Source organism: Carcharhinus amblyrhynchos, unplaced genomic scaffold, assembly GCF_965287045.1.
Source record: "Carcharhinus amblyrhynchos unplaced genomic scaffold, sCarAmb.v2.hapA scaffold_42, whole genome shotgun sequence".
Lineage (NCBI taxonomy): Eukaryota > Metazoa > Chordata > Chondrichthyes > Carcharhiniformes > Carcharhinidae > Carcharhinus > Carcharhinus amblyrhynchos.
In genome coordinates, this window is record NW_027649783.1 from 2,289,891 (window position 1) to 2,304,379 (window position 14,489).

The 14,489-nt window shown below is 44.8% G+C and overlaps 5 non-coding genes across 5 annotated transcripts; 1 reads left to right on the plus strand and 4 right to left on the minus strand.

Annotated features, from left to right (window-relative positions):
* Window positions 1-2,232: 2,232 nt before the first annotated feature.
* On the minus strand, window positions 2,233-2,306 carry trnai-aau (transfer RNA isoleucine (anticodon AAU)). Its single transcript has one exon. It is a non-coding gene; the product is annotated as a tRNA-Ile (tRNA).
* A 1,805-nt stretch (window positions 2,307-4,111) lies between these two features.
* On the minus strand, window positions 4,112-4,203 carry trnar-ucg (transfer RNA arginine (anticodon UCG)). Its single transcript is given in 2 exon segments — window positions 4,112-4,147; window positions 4,167-4,203. It is a non-coding gene; the product is annotated as a tRNA-Arg (tRNA).
* A 2,581-nt stretch (window positions 4,204-6,784) lies between these two features.
* trnat-agu (transfer RNA threonine (anticodon AGU)) lies at window positions 6,785-6,858 on the plus strand. Its single transcript has one exon. It is a non-coding gene; the product is annotated as a tRNA-Thr (tRNA).
* A 2,635-nt stretch (window positions 6,859-9,493) lies between these two features.
* On the minus strand, window positions 9,494-9,565 carry trnam-cau (transfer RNA methionine (anticodon CAU)). The gene has a single exon. It is a non-coding gene; the product is annotated as a tRNA-Met (tRNA).
* Window positions 9,566-11,636: 2,071 nt separating this feature from the next.
* trnas-cga (transfer RNA serine (anticodon CGA)) lies at window positions 11,637-11,718 on the minus strand. The gene has a single exon. It is a non-coding gene; the product is annotated as a tRNA-Ser (tRNA).
* Between the last annotated feature and the right edge of the window lie 2,771 nt (window positions 11,719-14,489).

A 14,489-nucleotide genomic window follows, 5' to 3' on the forward strand; every position in this document is an offset into this window, starting at 1 on the left:
GTATCTCAGTAATTTTTCATGAGAAACGAATTAGTTCCGAATTAAAAAAAAGAAAACCCTCAATTGTATTTCATTATACTATTGTTTCTGACTGAGAATTCATTGATTCGTTTTCAGGCCCTTTTTTTCATTTAAACAAATTTTCCACTGACAACAATTTCAAACTCGATTTTCCATTAGACACAGATGGATCATGAAAATATTTATGTGAATGTTCTTTAAGCAGGCCCCCTCCCCTCCCCTCCCCTCCCCTTCCCCTCCTCCACGCCCCTCCCCTCCCCCCAACCACCCCCTCCCCTCCCCTCCCCCCTCCCCTCCCCCTCCCCTCGCCAGTTCTCAGCCAGACACTGACTGGTTACAAGTTTATTTTACTTTTTACAGAAAATAAATCCCTGGCCCATGATCTGCTTTTCTCCTGTTCTCAGGCACATTCACTTTCAACAAGGGCGCAATAACTGGTTTGAAGAGTCAGAGTCAGACTGCAGTCACCTCGTTTCTCTCTCCATCCCTTTATCTCAGAGTCACCTTACACCATATCCTGCAGCCTGATTTGGCCAAGTTGAGCGAATGGGTCAATGATTGGCAGATGCAGTATATTTTGAATAAATGTGAAGTGGTCCAATTTGTTAGCAAACACGGGAAGACAGATAATGTTCTGTTTGGTCATAAATTAGGAGAAGAGAATGTGCAACCAGAACAGAGTGTCCTCATGCACCAGTCACTGAAGGGAAACATGCCGCTGTAGCAGGCAGTAAAAAATGCAAATGGCATGGTGGCCTTCATAGCGAGAGGCTTCGAGTACAGGAGCAGGGATGTCTTGATGCAATTATACAGGGTCTTGGTGAGGCCACAGCTGCAGTTTTGTCTTCTTATCTGAGGAAGGATGTTCTTTGGACTGTGGGAGAAAACCCATGCAAACATTGGGAGAACATGCAAACGCCACACAGGCAGTGACCCAAGCCCCGAATCGAATCCAGGTCTCTGGAGCTGTGAAGCAGCAATGCTAACCATTGTGTTACCATGCCGAGTCAAACTTATCCAACTGCGTTTGGTGTCTGTGAGATCTCCGAGTCTCTCTCGTGTAAAATAAAACGATTTTCCAATCACAAAGTTCCCAATAATCCCCCTGCTGAGCCCCAAAGTTAGATTTCAAGGCACTGTTTCATTAAATTCAAGATTTGAGTTGGAAGTTAGAGAACATGTCAGCTACCCCGTGTCTGCATATCTTACCTCCAATCCTCACTTTATGTCACTGAATCCGCTACTAGTAATTAATGCAAGATAAAATATAGAAATGAAGCATATCTTCTCTGATTTGATATATTAAAGAGCGCGGTAAAGTGGTACAGTAATTCGCACTGCTGTGCATGTTTGATTCGGGCCTTGGGTGACTGCATGGAGTTTGCACGTCCTCCTCGTGTCTGCGTGGGTTTCCTCTGGGTGCTCCAGTTTCCTCCCTCACTCCAAAGACTGTCTAGGTGCATTGGCCATGCTAAATTGGTCCTTAGGTTCCCAGGATGTGGAGGTTTGGGGGATTAGCCATGGTAAAATTGCGCGAAATATGTCCTTTCAGAGAATCTGTTCAGACTCCTTGGGCTGACTGGTTTCCTTCTGCAATGCAGGGATTCTCTGCATACACAGTGTCTCCATTTATGAAACCAAGAATCCCGTCCGTTTTCCTAACGACTCTTTTAAAATTTCCCCTCACCTTCAAATATCTCTCTGAACCTCAGTTCCCTCTGAGCCTGCACACTGTTTAGAACTGGACCATTCTGTTTCTATTGCCTCTCCCCATCTTTGCTCTCAGAATGCAGCACTGTTCCTGAGTGTGGGATTAATAATGTGTCTCTGCTACAATATCAGTGAGAGCTAAGGCTGCAGCTTCTGGTTCTCCAGGAGAAAAGTTCTGGATAAAGCCGGAATTTATAAGGATTTTTATCACTGAGACATTATCTGACCGTCTGTATCTCACCGTCCTGACTCACTCTATCTCTGTCTATCCCTCTACCCTCTCTGATCCACTCGATATGAAGGCAGGATGTTGTTTAGTGACTGAGTGCACAATTGACCGGCACATCTTTGGACTATGGGAGGAAACCGGAGTACCCGGAGGAAACCCACGCAGATACGAGGAGAATGTGCAAACTCCACACAGACATTGACCTCAGCCGGGAATCGAGCCAATGTCCCTGGAGATGTGAAGCAGCAGTTTGAGGGGGAAAAAAAACAAATTGGTCGGTACGGGGATCGAACCCGCGACCTTGGCGTTATTTGCACCACGCTCTAACCAGCTGAGCTAACCGGCCACGAAACTCCACGCCGCCCAGGGACAGTTATCAGGGCGGCTTGGGTCAATGTCTGTGGGAGTTTGCACATTATCCCCGTGTTTGCGTGGGTTTTCTCCGGGGGCTCCGGTTTCCTCCCACACCCCAAAAACGTGCTTTTTGGTTGATTGGTGTTAATAAATCGTCCCTAAATTGGATCTCCCTTAATCTAGCGCGCATATCATTCCCAAAATTTGCACCCCTTTATTGTGGAGTCCAGGAGATGTAGACAAAAGTCGTAGGTAGAAGAAGGATTGGAATGATGCACTCACTGAGGTTAAAATGGGCGGCGCGGGCTTTTGCAGGGCCGAAGGGCCCGTTTCCTGTGCTGTGTTGTTCTTTGTTCTTTGTTTTTTGTTATCGTTGTCGGTCCCTCGATTCGAGGATGACATCCATTCAGGGCCATGAGTTTCTGCTATGGGTCTTCATGTGAGTGAACAGGCCCATTCTCAGCCCACAGAGCTTTCTTCTCTGTTACTGTCTTCTCTGCCTCCATTCTGCCTCATAAAAGCCTGCTGCCGATTGGGGGACAGGTTTTGGCCATCTTCAACGATTTGTAACAAACTCCTCCCAGTCATCAGCATGAATGCTACCTCCGTTCAATCTGGAGGGTGTTGGGGAAACATTACTGATGGGTTGTCTCTCACACTCTGAGGATTCGCTGATACACTGGTCACATGTACATCATTGTGCTAAAACCATCAACTATCAATGGCATGTGTGAGAGAGTGAGGTACTTTCCTGTCTCCCCTTCTCTGATCCATTTTGTCGAAATGATTTTTGACAAAATCTTTCATTAATTTAAAGCCCAACATCAGGCTACCCTCAGCCTCGTTGTTTTGGAGAAAAGGCTCCAGATTCTCCATCCGTCACTCGACCATTTCGTTTTTCTGGAACTTCGACCAGATTTCTGCAGAAAGATGCTAGGACTCGAACCTGCAATCTTCTGATACTATCTCCACTTATCATGGGAACAATTAAACGCCTTAGCCATTAGGCCAGGCGGTCGAGCAACAAAACACGCTACCGAATGTCAGCATTTGTTACCGGCAGAGCATTCTCTTTCTCCCTCATGGTTCTTTTTTTATGGGCTGTGGGGGTCGCCTGCAGGACCAGCATTTGTTGCCCTCCTCTAATTGCCCTTCAAATGAAAGTGCCTTGTTCGGCCATTTCAGAGGGCAGTTAAGAGTCACCCTCATTGCTCTGGGTCTGGTGTCAGATGTCAGCCAGACCAGGTAAGGAGGGCAAACGTCTTCATCTAATGTGCACCGATGAACCAGATCATATTTTACTCCAGTTGACAGTGGTTCCAAGGCCACCATTACTGAGACTAGCTTTCAATTCCAGATTGACTTCATCAATGAATTGAAATTCCACCAGCTGCCGCAGAGGGATTTACTCCGTGTTCCCAAATACTAGTGCGGGTCTCCGGATTACCAGCCCAGTGACATCACCTTTCATCCCTGAAAACAGAAACAGTTCATTCAGCTCATTATTAAACCCCTTCCTGAGGAGATTAGAATTCCCTCCACAGAATTCTATTGAACAGATTGCATCAAAGCCTGTTGCTCCATTCGGGAGCATCAACAATTTATTAAGATCTCAAAGATAAGATTGATTTCTGGGGCGGAGGATAAAGTAATGAGATTCAAAAATTGAATGAACAAAACAACAAGGAAATACATTCTGAGAAAGAGCCCTGCAATGTTTGCAAGAAAATGCAGAGCTTTCAGCTGAAGAAGGACATCTCGTTTTTTTGGGAACTTCGACCAGATTTCTGCATAAAACGACCGCGACAGGACTCGAACCTGCAATCTTCTGATACCTTCACTATCACAGTAACCGAAGTCAGACGCCTTATCCATTAGGCCACGCGGTCGACACATGAATACACCATCCGAATGTCAGTACCATGTGAATACCTACCGAGGTTATATTTATTCTCAGTTCTCTTTTTGGATGTTTCTCTGATTCCCAGATGCCACAAACTGAGGGGGAATCCCCAGTGTTTGTAACCGGCAGAAAACTGAAGTTCATTTCCAACATTCTTGGCTGTCTGTCTGTGTGGAGTTTGCACGGTCCCCCCGTGTGTGTGTTTACTTCGGGTGTTCCGGTCTCCTCCCACCTCTAACGAAGTGCAGATTAGGCGGATTGGCCAGGCTGAATTCCCCCTTATTGTCAGGGGGATTAGTAGGGTAATTAGGTGGGGTTACAGAGAGGGATTCTCTGTCGGAGAGTTGGTGCAGAATGGTCGGTGCGGCCTCATTCCGCACTGTGGGGATCCTCTGCCTCCTACACATCCTCTCTTCAATCTTCAATGCCAGTTCCTGAATACTTCTGCCAGCAGCTAATGCAGCAACTTCCCCCTGTGTACCTTGGTTCAATATGTTATTTTATTTTACACGTCTCTTACATCACCACTCAATCCCGTTAGCTGTAAAGAGTTAAAATCCGAATTATCCAGTCAAACCTTTGAGCTAAAATCCATCATCGACCGATTCAAAGCAGTAAATCTCACCTTCACCCTCGTAAGGACCCTCCCACACTTTCTAAAGTGTGATTACCGGGTCTGGGTACAATCCTAAAATAGCTGTACTATATTAAAGCTTTATAAAGATTGAGCAGAACTTTCCATTTTTTACAATCAATGCTTCAATTTATGAAGCCAAACTTCCAATCCGCCTTCCTGACGGCTCTGTCAAAATGGCCTCTCTCCTTCAAAGATCTCTCTGAACTTCTGGTCAGTCTGAGCCTGCGCACGGTTTAGAACAGAACCATTCAGTTTCTATTGCCTCTCCCCATCTCTTTTGTCAAAATGCAGCACTGTTCCTGAGTGTGGGATTAATAATATGTCTCTGCTACAATATCAGTGAGAGCTGAGACTGCAGCTTCTGTTTCTCCAAGAGAATCTTTCCGGATAAAGCCGGAATTTACAAGGATTTCTGTAACTGATATATTATCTGACCGTCTGTGTATCACCGCCCTCACTCACTCTATCGGTGTCTATCCCTCCACCCAGACTCAGTGACTGTATAGGAAGGGGGAATATTGTTGGTTAATGACTGAGTGCAGACAATCTGTATCTTCTGTTGATCAAATAGGGGGGGAGAGAGATTCTCAGTCTCTTTGTGAGTGTGGATTAACCTTTTATATGCCCTCACAAACACTGTAATCTTCTTGCTTTTGTCAATTCCTAAGAAGTACTTGCACCTCTGAGGCCCTGGTGGGCGGTTGAAGGGTGGGGTGAGGTTTGAAGGCGATGCCGCAGGGTGCTGAGTGTGAGACCAGCCGATTTTAAAGCATGTGTGTAGGAAAGTGAAGAGTGAACTTTTCTGTGTGAAGATCACAGAAAAGCTGTGTCTGGAGCTTGGCCCGAGAGACAAGTTTTGTGTTGTCAGTAAATGAACTCCTGTAATGAAGACACAAAATCAGAAAGAGGAAATGCTGGAAATATTCAGCAGCCCCGAAAGCAGCTGTGGAGAGATATTCCTGTCGCCAGGATGTAACTCTCCAATTGGATACTTCACATTGCTCAGATCTGACACTCTCAACACCTTCCTGTAAGGAACAGGAAGGGCGGGAATTGGGTCTTTGTTGATTTGAGCAAACAGAGCAATGCAGCAATGAGAAGCTCCTCACCCCCCGGCGGCTTGGGGAAGGATGGGACTCAGATACAGGCCTCTGGCTGGGGTTCAAAAATGGAATAAAAAACGTATCGAGTTTGAAATGTAAATGCCACAAAAATGGAATTCAATTCGATTTGGGCACAGATTTTGGACTTTGGCGGATGTAGTCAGGATAACCGATCTGTTTAAGATGCTGTGTTCAGGTCGCAGTCTTCTTTCGGGGCCTGGGCTCAAATCCCACTTCAGAAACTGTTTTTTTTTCCCCTTCGCGAGGAACCATCCAAACCCAGGAAATCTCTCAGCACAAGGGCAGCAGATGCAGAGGAACAATGACCACCTGTAAGTTCCACTCCGAGACACACATCATCCGGACTTGGAAACATATCACCGTTCCCATGGCTGGCTCACAATCCCGGAACTCCCTCCCTAACAGCAGCCTATGTGTACATACACCACATGGACTGCAGTGTCTCCAGAATGAATTCATCGCCAATTACTCAAAGACAATTAATTTGGACAATAAATGCTTCCCGGGCCAATGACACACATACCCCGTATGAATAAAGTATTTTCTTTTTTAAATCACTTCGTGCGACAGAAGGAGCACAGCTGCCTTCAGAGCAGAAAACTGTGTGTGTGAATCACATCTCTAATTTTACACCAAATGTGTGTCTGAAATCAGTAAGTGGACCCAGCTCACGTTAAACCGTTCAATATTTAGTCGGATAGTTCACAGGTACCTTCCAATTCTGGCAGTTTCTCGGCTTTTCACAAATACCACCAGATCTGGAACATATTTCCGGCATTCCGCTGATCCCACCGACAGAAGTGCCAGGCTCTGTGGCTTAGTTGGTTAAAGCGCCTGCCTAGTAAGCAGGAGATCCTGGGTTCAAATCCCAGCGGAGCCTTGGTTTTTTTTCCCAATGATGTTTGCAATTGTGCCAGTCACAAAATCCATTTTGCTTGTCAGTTTTGCCTTTCCCTTCACAGTGGATAATCTCCAACGTTGTTAAAATTTCGAGGCTCCCCACAAATATCTCGACTATTTGTTGAGATGATCCAGGTATTTTCATCATCTTGCAGTAAAAAAAATCATCTAAATATACTCAATGTTCTACCAACACAGATTTCCATTATTTTCTCAGGGCATTCCGAACACAGTCAAATGGCCTGAGAAACACACAATCCCGACAGTGCTGAAGGAGACCATTCTGCCCTTCGAGCCTGTACCGACCGTCCACCGACCCTCCGACAGAGAATTGCACATAGGATCTATCCCCGCAGTGCCACACACCCACTCCGCGCATCTACTGATACAAATACCTTGGGGACGAAGGGACAAACTAACATGGCCAAATCCATTCAACCTGTTCATCTTTTGAATGTGGGAGGAAATCGAATCACCTTGTTTCCTGAGATCATTTGTCTGGGTGAATACAACTTGAACAGAACGACAGAAATTTGGCATCATCCAGGACAGGGCATCCCGCTTCATTCGCTTCCCATGTATAAAAACTCACTCCCTCCACTACCGACACACAATGTGCACCATCTACACGATGCACTGCAGCAACTTAGTGAAGCTTCTTTGGCAGCACCTTCCAAACCCACACCCATTGGGACCCAGAAGAACAAGCGCAGCAGAAACATCAGAATAACATTGAAAAATAGTCAAGACTTGGCTGGGATTTGAACCCAGGATCTCCTACTTAATAGGGAGGTGCTTCAACCAACTAAGCCACAGATCCTGTTGCTGTTGTGGGGGCGTTCAGCGGAATGCTGGAAATACGTTCCAGATCTGGTGGTATTTGTGAAAAAGGAGACACTGCCAGGTTGTAGGACACTGGTATTTATTTATTGATTGTAGTTATTTATAAGTTGTTGTTGCGTGTCTGCGTTCCTTAATCTTATTTATCTTCCAAAATAAATGAAATATCTAATTGAAAAAGATGTTACAATTTCTCACCCAACCAGCGAACGTTGTGTCAAACTTTAAGAAAGGTTTGCGATTTATTCTCGAGTCAGTGGTTTCCCTGGGAGCCGGGTTAACAGAAACAGCATGGAGAGATGGCAGAGCAGGAAATGTCGGTGCCGAAGGTGAATCACATCAATGAAGCAGCAACTGGTTTGTTACTAACCTGATCCATAATCCGATTGTGGTGGGACTCAAACTCACAACCTTTAAGTGACTGAATTACCATCATTTGGAAGTCCAACGCGACACAGAGACACAGGCTGAAATTTTACTTTACTTGTCCTTAGATGGATTTTTGACAATGTGGAAACTATTGATAAATTCAATAATCTCCGAGTTAAAACTGTTAAGAGGGATTTCATTGATTGCAAGTCATGTTGGGAAACCTGAAGTCTGTTAAAACAGTTGTGGAAATACAGACCTTTTCCCCTCTGTACGGGAAATCTGTCCCTCACAGAATGATGCTCCCTCTCTCTCTTCCTCACTCCCCTGTACAGCTTGAAGTCTCGTCTCGCAGGCCTGATAGTTGGGAGATACTTTCTACTCTATCTGTCACGGGGCTGATCAGAACCTGTTCCCTGTTCCAGTTAAACACCTGCACAGAACACAACACAAAGCTGGAAGCTGGAAATCTGACAAAAAAAAACAAAAAATGCTGGAAATGCTCAGCAGGTGAGGCAACATCTCATTAACGGAGATTTGTGTAAAACCAGCTCCTGAAGCACAGCACAGCGGCACAGTTTAAAGTTTCCTTTCATCCACAATGGATGCTCCATTCTATGATTTTGAACAATTCAAATTGAGAATGTGCGTTGTTATTCCAGTCGCCACAGCCTGAAATCCACTTCAGGCATTGATGTCACCCTTGGATTTTAAATTTGTAAATCCATTCTCTATCTTTTTAAAGCTACTGTTGAAACTGTGTCCAACACACGCTCAGTTCTTTGTGAAAGACAAGGAGAATTGAAGATATATTTGTATAATTTTCCTTTGACTAAATTTGTACAGAAGCAGAAAGGCGGGAATCACACTCAGCTCTTCATGAAACTCACCCGCTAAACATTGAAAGGTGGCAGTGTTTATTCAAGGGATGATTCTTGAACATCGAACATAGAACAGTACAGGCCCTTCGGCTCTCAATGTTGTGCCGAGTTATGTTCAAACCCAAGATCAAGCTACCCCACTCCCTATCATTCTGGAGTGCTCCATGTGCCTATCCAATAACCGCTTGAAAGTTCCTAAAGTGTCCGACTCCACTATCACAGCAGCAGTGTATTCCACACCCCAACCACTCTCTGAGTGAAGAATCTACCTCGGACATCCCTCCCATATCTCCCACCATGAACCTTATAGTTATGCTCCAAGGGAAAAATATCTCGGCTTGTGCATCTTTGCAACATTTACAGCTTGTGTCTGTTTGTGAGTAAATGGCATTTCAGCGATCTGTTACGCATTCAAATGTTAACTAGTAACGAGAAGCGGAAGAAAATTACTGCACCCTGGACGGAAATGACAAATCATTTTGAAGGAGCCGCCATGGAATCCTTTTTCTGTTGCTAAAAGCAAAATAGCAGAGAATGGTTTCGATCCATCGACCTCTGGGTTATGGGCCCAGCACGCTTCCGCTGCGCCACTCTGCTACAGAAAGTCCCGTTATTCATTTTTTATTAATGGAGAATCGAAAAGTTGGAACGATGCAATCTGGGCAATACAACTGAGCAAGGTGAAACACTATGGGGACCGGGAAGGATAATCCTACCGTGGGCAGGGCACTAAGTGAAGATGCGACATTGACTGAGTTGTCAGACGGAGCAGGGAATCGTTTCAGAAGATGCCAAGGAAAGTTGGAGTGCCAAATGTTTTATGATCACTGTACAAGTAGACGGCGAAATGCAGACTTCAGGCTGGATGTTCATGCGTTCTGAGATGGGTGAAGAGACTGTGGCATCTCAGCGTAGTAAAGGTGCAATGGGGATTAGGAAGGGTAAAGGTGTACGCTTTATTTTATATCGTCTCTCCTTGATCTTCGGACCAAAATGTCTCACTTCACACTTCCTTACGTTAATTAAGTTGTATCTGTCACGTGCCTGTCCATTCCACCCGCCTGTCTACATCTTCTTGAAGATTATCAATATCCTTCTTATTAAAGTTCAGAATATTTTCAAGTTTTGCACCTTTGGCAAATTTTGAGATTGAAACCTGTCCACCCAGATATAGGTCAGTAGCCTCCTCCAGCATCTACGGACCTCCCTATCTCTGTAAAGCCTTCCACTCACTACAACCCTACTTATCTCTATAATTATCTCCAGCTCCTACACCCCTCCCTCTCCCTGTAACCTCCTCCAGCAATTACAACTATTTTCCCTCTCCTACCACCACCAGCCACTACAACCCTCCCTATCTCTGTAACCTTCTGCAATCACTAAAATGCTCTGAGATATCTGCTCACAGGGCGTGGGAGTAGGACGAGTCCATTCAGTCCCTCGAGCCTGCTCTGTTATTCGGGAAGGTGAAGGCGGCTTTGTTTCCAATCTCCACCTTCACCCCTTTACCCCGTCACCCTTAATAACCACTGTTAACAAGAAGATATCGATCCCGGGTTAACAATTCACTGATTCCCTTTTGGGTGAGGGCAAGATTCCAAAACTTGGAGGGGCCTCAAGTGTTACTCAGCTTCTCTCCTGGGAGTTAAACTCTGTCCCTCTTTCTCTCTACCCATCCTCCCCCGAAACCAGGTCTCAGGGTTCACCCAGCCTCCACCAGCAGAAATCATTCGGCTCTCTTTACCCCCACCATCACATCCTGAAAAATGTAATTAAACCCCAGAGAAAAAGGCCCTCATTTTTCTAATCACTCCTCGTAACTTCACTCCCAGCTCCAGACTTCAGTCTAGTGAACTTTACATGATGTCAGTCACCCCAATGCCAATTTGTATGTGGCTCGGGTAATAATCCAGAGATTGTAACCCCTGAGGACCTGTTCTTTAATGTATTTCCTCGTTGCTGATGAACCCCAAACAGGTCCTTTTACCCGGTCTTCCACCGTTACTCAAAAAGGACTCTAAATAATCTTGAGAAATCAGTGAACATTTCATGTTTAGAATCGATTTCACAGAGATAAGGTTGTTTATCACAATATGGATCACAACAACTGGATCCCGTCCCCACTCCTACTTCAAAGCAACAAGAATGTTAACGCGGTTCTAAACAGGAATTTTTCCTGCTTCCTTATGATTACAAATAAATCTCGTTTCCCAAAACGATTATCCCTCCCTATTTTCCCACCTGAAACCTCCTTTCTCAAGCTGTTATAACCAGGAATGTCTTACGCCCAGTAATGAGCAGCTTTTGCAATGTGTTTGAATGAACACAATTTCATATCATCTAAACAGCATTTTGAAGTTCTCATTCATTCACTGTATTCTGGTGAAATATGATCATTATGTTCTGTGAGTAATTACATAAGAATCTTCCTCTGATATGAGACCTCGTTTTGTCCTTGTTCCCCTGATGCTGCTTTATTTCTCTTTCTTCTCTCGTCATGATCTCTCTCATGGAATTTCCAGCACACTCAGCCCAGTTCGCCAGCTGAGTACATCCCGGCCCACAGAACAAATCCACTTCTTGAAAAGAGAAACACCGAAAGTTACATTTTATTTCAGCGGCTGCCCCTCTAGACAAATTGTGACTTTTAAACATTTTATACCAGAATCGCTGCGAGCAGGGTTCGAACCTGCGCGGGGAAACCCCATTGGATTTCGAGTCCAACGCCTTAACCACTCGGCCATCGCACCTACTTATTTAACCCTGCTCAGTAACATTTCTACTAACTTTATCAGACACAGCAATGATGCAGAGAGCAGTGTGCGAGCTGAATTTGTTCATCTTTTATTTTGTATGTTTCTCTCTGAATGAGAACTCATTTATTAGTTCAGAGGCTTGTTTCTATGTTTCGAAAAAATGTTCATTAAAAGCAAATAGATTCCGAAATTTAGAGAAAAAAATAAAAGATTTATTTTTATTTCATCCCCATCAAATGTTGCGTTTGAAATTTATGTCCATTTGTTTGGAGACACAAGAGGATAAGTTTCTAAATAAATTCCCATTGCGACGCCAGAAATTGAACCCGTGCCAGCTGCTTGAAAGGCAGCCCTGCTCACCGCGATATCACCAACACTCGCTTGGTTTAAAGAGTCGTTATTTTCATTCGTTATAATTACGGAACTAACTGAGTTGCTGATTTCATCAGACACGAGATGTGTCCATAACGCAGTTTGTAAACTGAACTTGGCTTGTCTGGAAAGGTTCAGCTTCCTCTTTACCACTGTTTCTGACTGAGAAATCATTGATTAGTTTCCAGGGCTTTAAAAAAATCTCAACAACGTTTCCACTTTAAACTACATTTTCCGTCAGACACACATGGATGATGAGAATATTGATGTGAATTTTATTTGAGCAGACCCCCTCCCCTCCCCTCCAGTTCTCAGACAGACACTGACTGGTTCGAAGTTTGTTTTATTTTTTATGGAAAATAAATCCCTGTCTCACGACCTGCTTTTCTCCTGTTCTCAGACACATTCACTTTCTACAAGGGGGCACTAACTGGTTTGAAGAATCAGAGTCAGACTGCAGTCACCGCATTCTCTCTCCATCCCATTCTCTCAGTGCCACCTTACACCATATCCGACAGAGTGATTTGGAAAAGTTGAGTGAATCACCATAAGACCATAAGACGCAGGATCAGAATTATCCCACTCGGTCCATTGAGACTGCTCCGCCATTCAATCATGCTGATAGTTTTCTCATCCCCATTCTCCTTTTCTCATTAACCCTGATCTCTTTATTAATCAAAAACTGATCTGTCTCTGTCTTAATGACACTCAGTGACCTTGCCTCCACAGCCTTCAGTGGCAAACAGTTCCACAGATGAACAACTCTCTGGCTGAAAAAATTCCTCCTCATCCCTGTTTGAAAGTATCGTCCCTTTAGCCTGAGGTTGTGCCCTCTCTAATTCTGATATCTCCTACTAGTGGAAACATCCTCTCCGTGTCTACTCTATCCAGGCCTCGCAGTATCCTGTACGTTTCAATAAGATCCCCCACTCCAACCCACCCCCCTCCCCATGCTTCTAAACTCCAACTAGTGCAGACACAGAGTCCTCAACCGTTCCTCATACGACAGTTTCTTTATTCCAGGGATCATTCTCGTGAACCTCCTCTGCATCCTTTTCAATGCCAGCAGATCCTTCCTTAGATATGTGGCCAAAAACTTCAAACAAACTGCAGGTGGGGTCTGACCAGACCCTTATCCAGCCTCAGAAGTACATCCCCGCTCTTGTATTCGAGCCCTCTCGACATGAATGCGAACATTGTATTTGCCTTCCTAACTGCCGACTGAATCTGCTCGTTAACCTTAAGAGAATCTTGAACAAGGGCTCCCAAGTTCCTTTATGTTTTTGATTTGCTAAGCATGTTGGTTTTGGAGAATTTAGAGATTCTGAGAACAAATACCTTGTATACTGACCCTAAAGAAACACAATGATATTTGCAATCACTATAATAATTGGAGGGCGGTTGGGGGGAAGCGGGGGGGGTGGGATGCGGTGGTGGACAGACATGATTGGGTCTTGCCACGGAATCTGACCAACAGCACCTGGATGCAGCATCTGTGGCTCACTGTCCAATTGCCACAGAATCTGGTTAACAGGTGTGATCCTACATCACATATACTTCAGCAGTTCAAAAAGGCAGCTCACCCCCACCTTCCCAAGGGTAATTAGGGATGGGTAATAAATGCTGACCCAGACAGAGACACCCACATTCCATGAATGAATTGAAAGACAATCTGCGGAGATCGGCCCTCAGAGTGTTTAACAGTTACTGAGGTGAAAAACTCTAACTAACCCCCTGGAATCCGGAGCAAAGGCCGGAAGGAGGAGAAATTCCGTCCTGGGACCTTCCATTTGGTGAAAGTTTTGTCCTGTGAATGTGTAGATGTGAATATTGTGGAAGAGAGAGTGTATGAAAGGAGCGGGCGGGTCAGACTAATCCAACTGTGTTTGTGTGTCTGTTCTGATCATGAGATCTCCGAGTCTCTCTTGTATAAAATGAAACGATTTTTCAATCAAAGAACACACCCAATTCCCCTGCTGAGTCCCAAAGTTAGATTTCAAGATAACGGTTTCTTTAAATACAAGATTTCAGTCGGAATGTCTGTCAGCGATCGCGTGCCTCCACATCTTACCTCAAATCCTCAATATCTGTCCCTGAATCCAGCCACGAGCAATTAAGGCAAAACAAAATATAAAACAATGAAGCATATTTTTATCAAATAGGGTGGCAAAGCGGCACAGTGGTTAGCACTGGTGCCCGTGTTTGATTCGGGCCTTGGGTGTGTGGAGTTTGCCCGTTCTCCTTGTGCCTACATGTGTTTCCTCTGGGTGCTCCAGTTTCCTCCCACATTCCAATCGCATGCTGGTTAGGTGCATTGGCCATGTTAAATTGTCCCTCAGTGTCCCAGGATGTATAGGTTCTGGGGATTAGCCAGGTAAAATTGTACCAAAGAC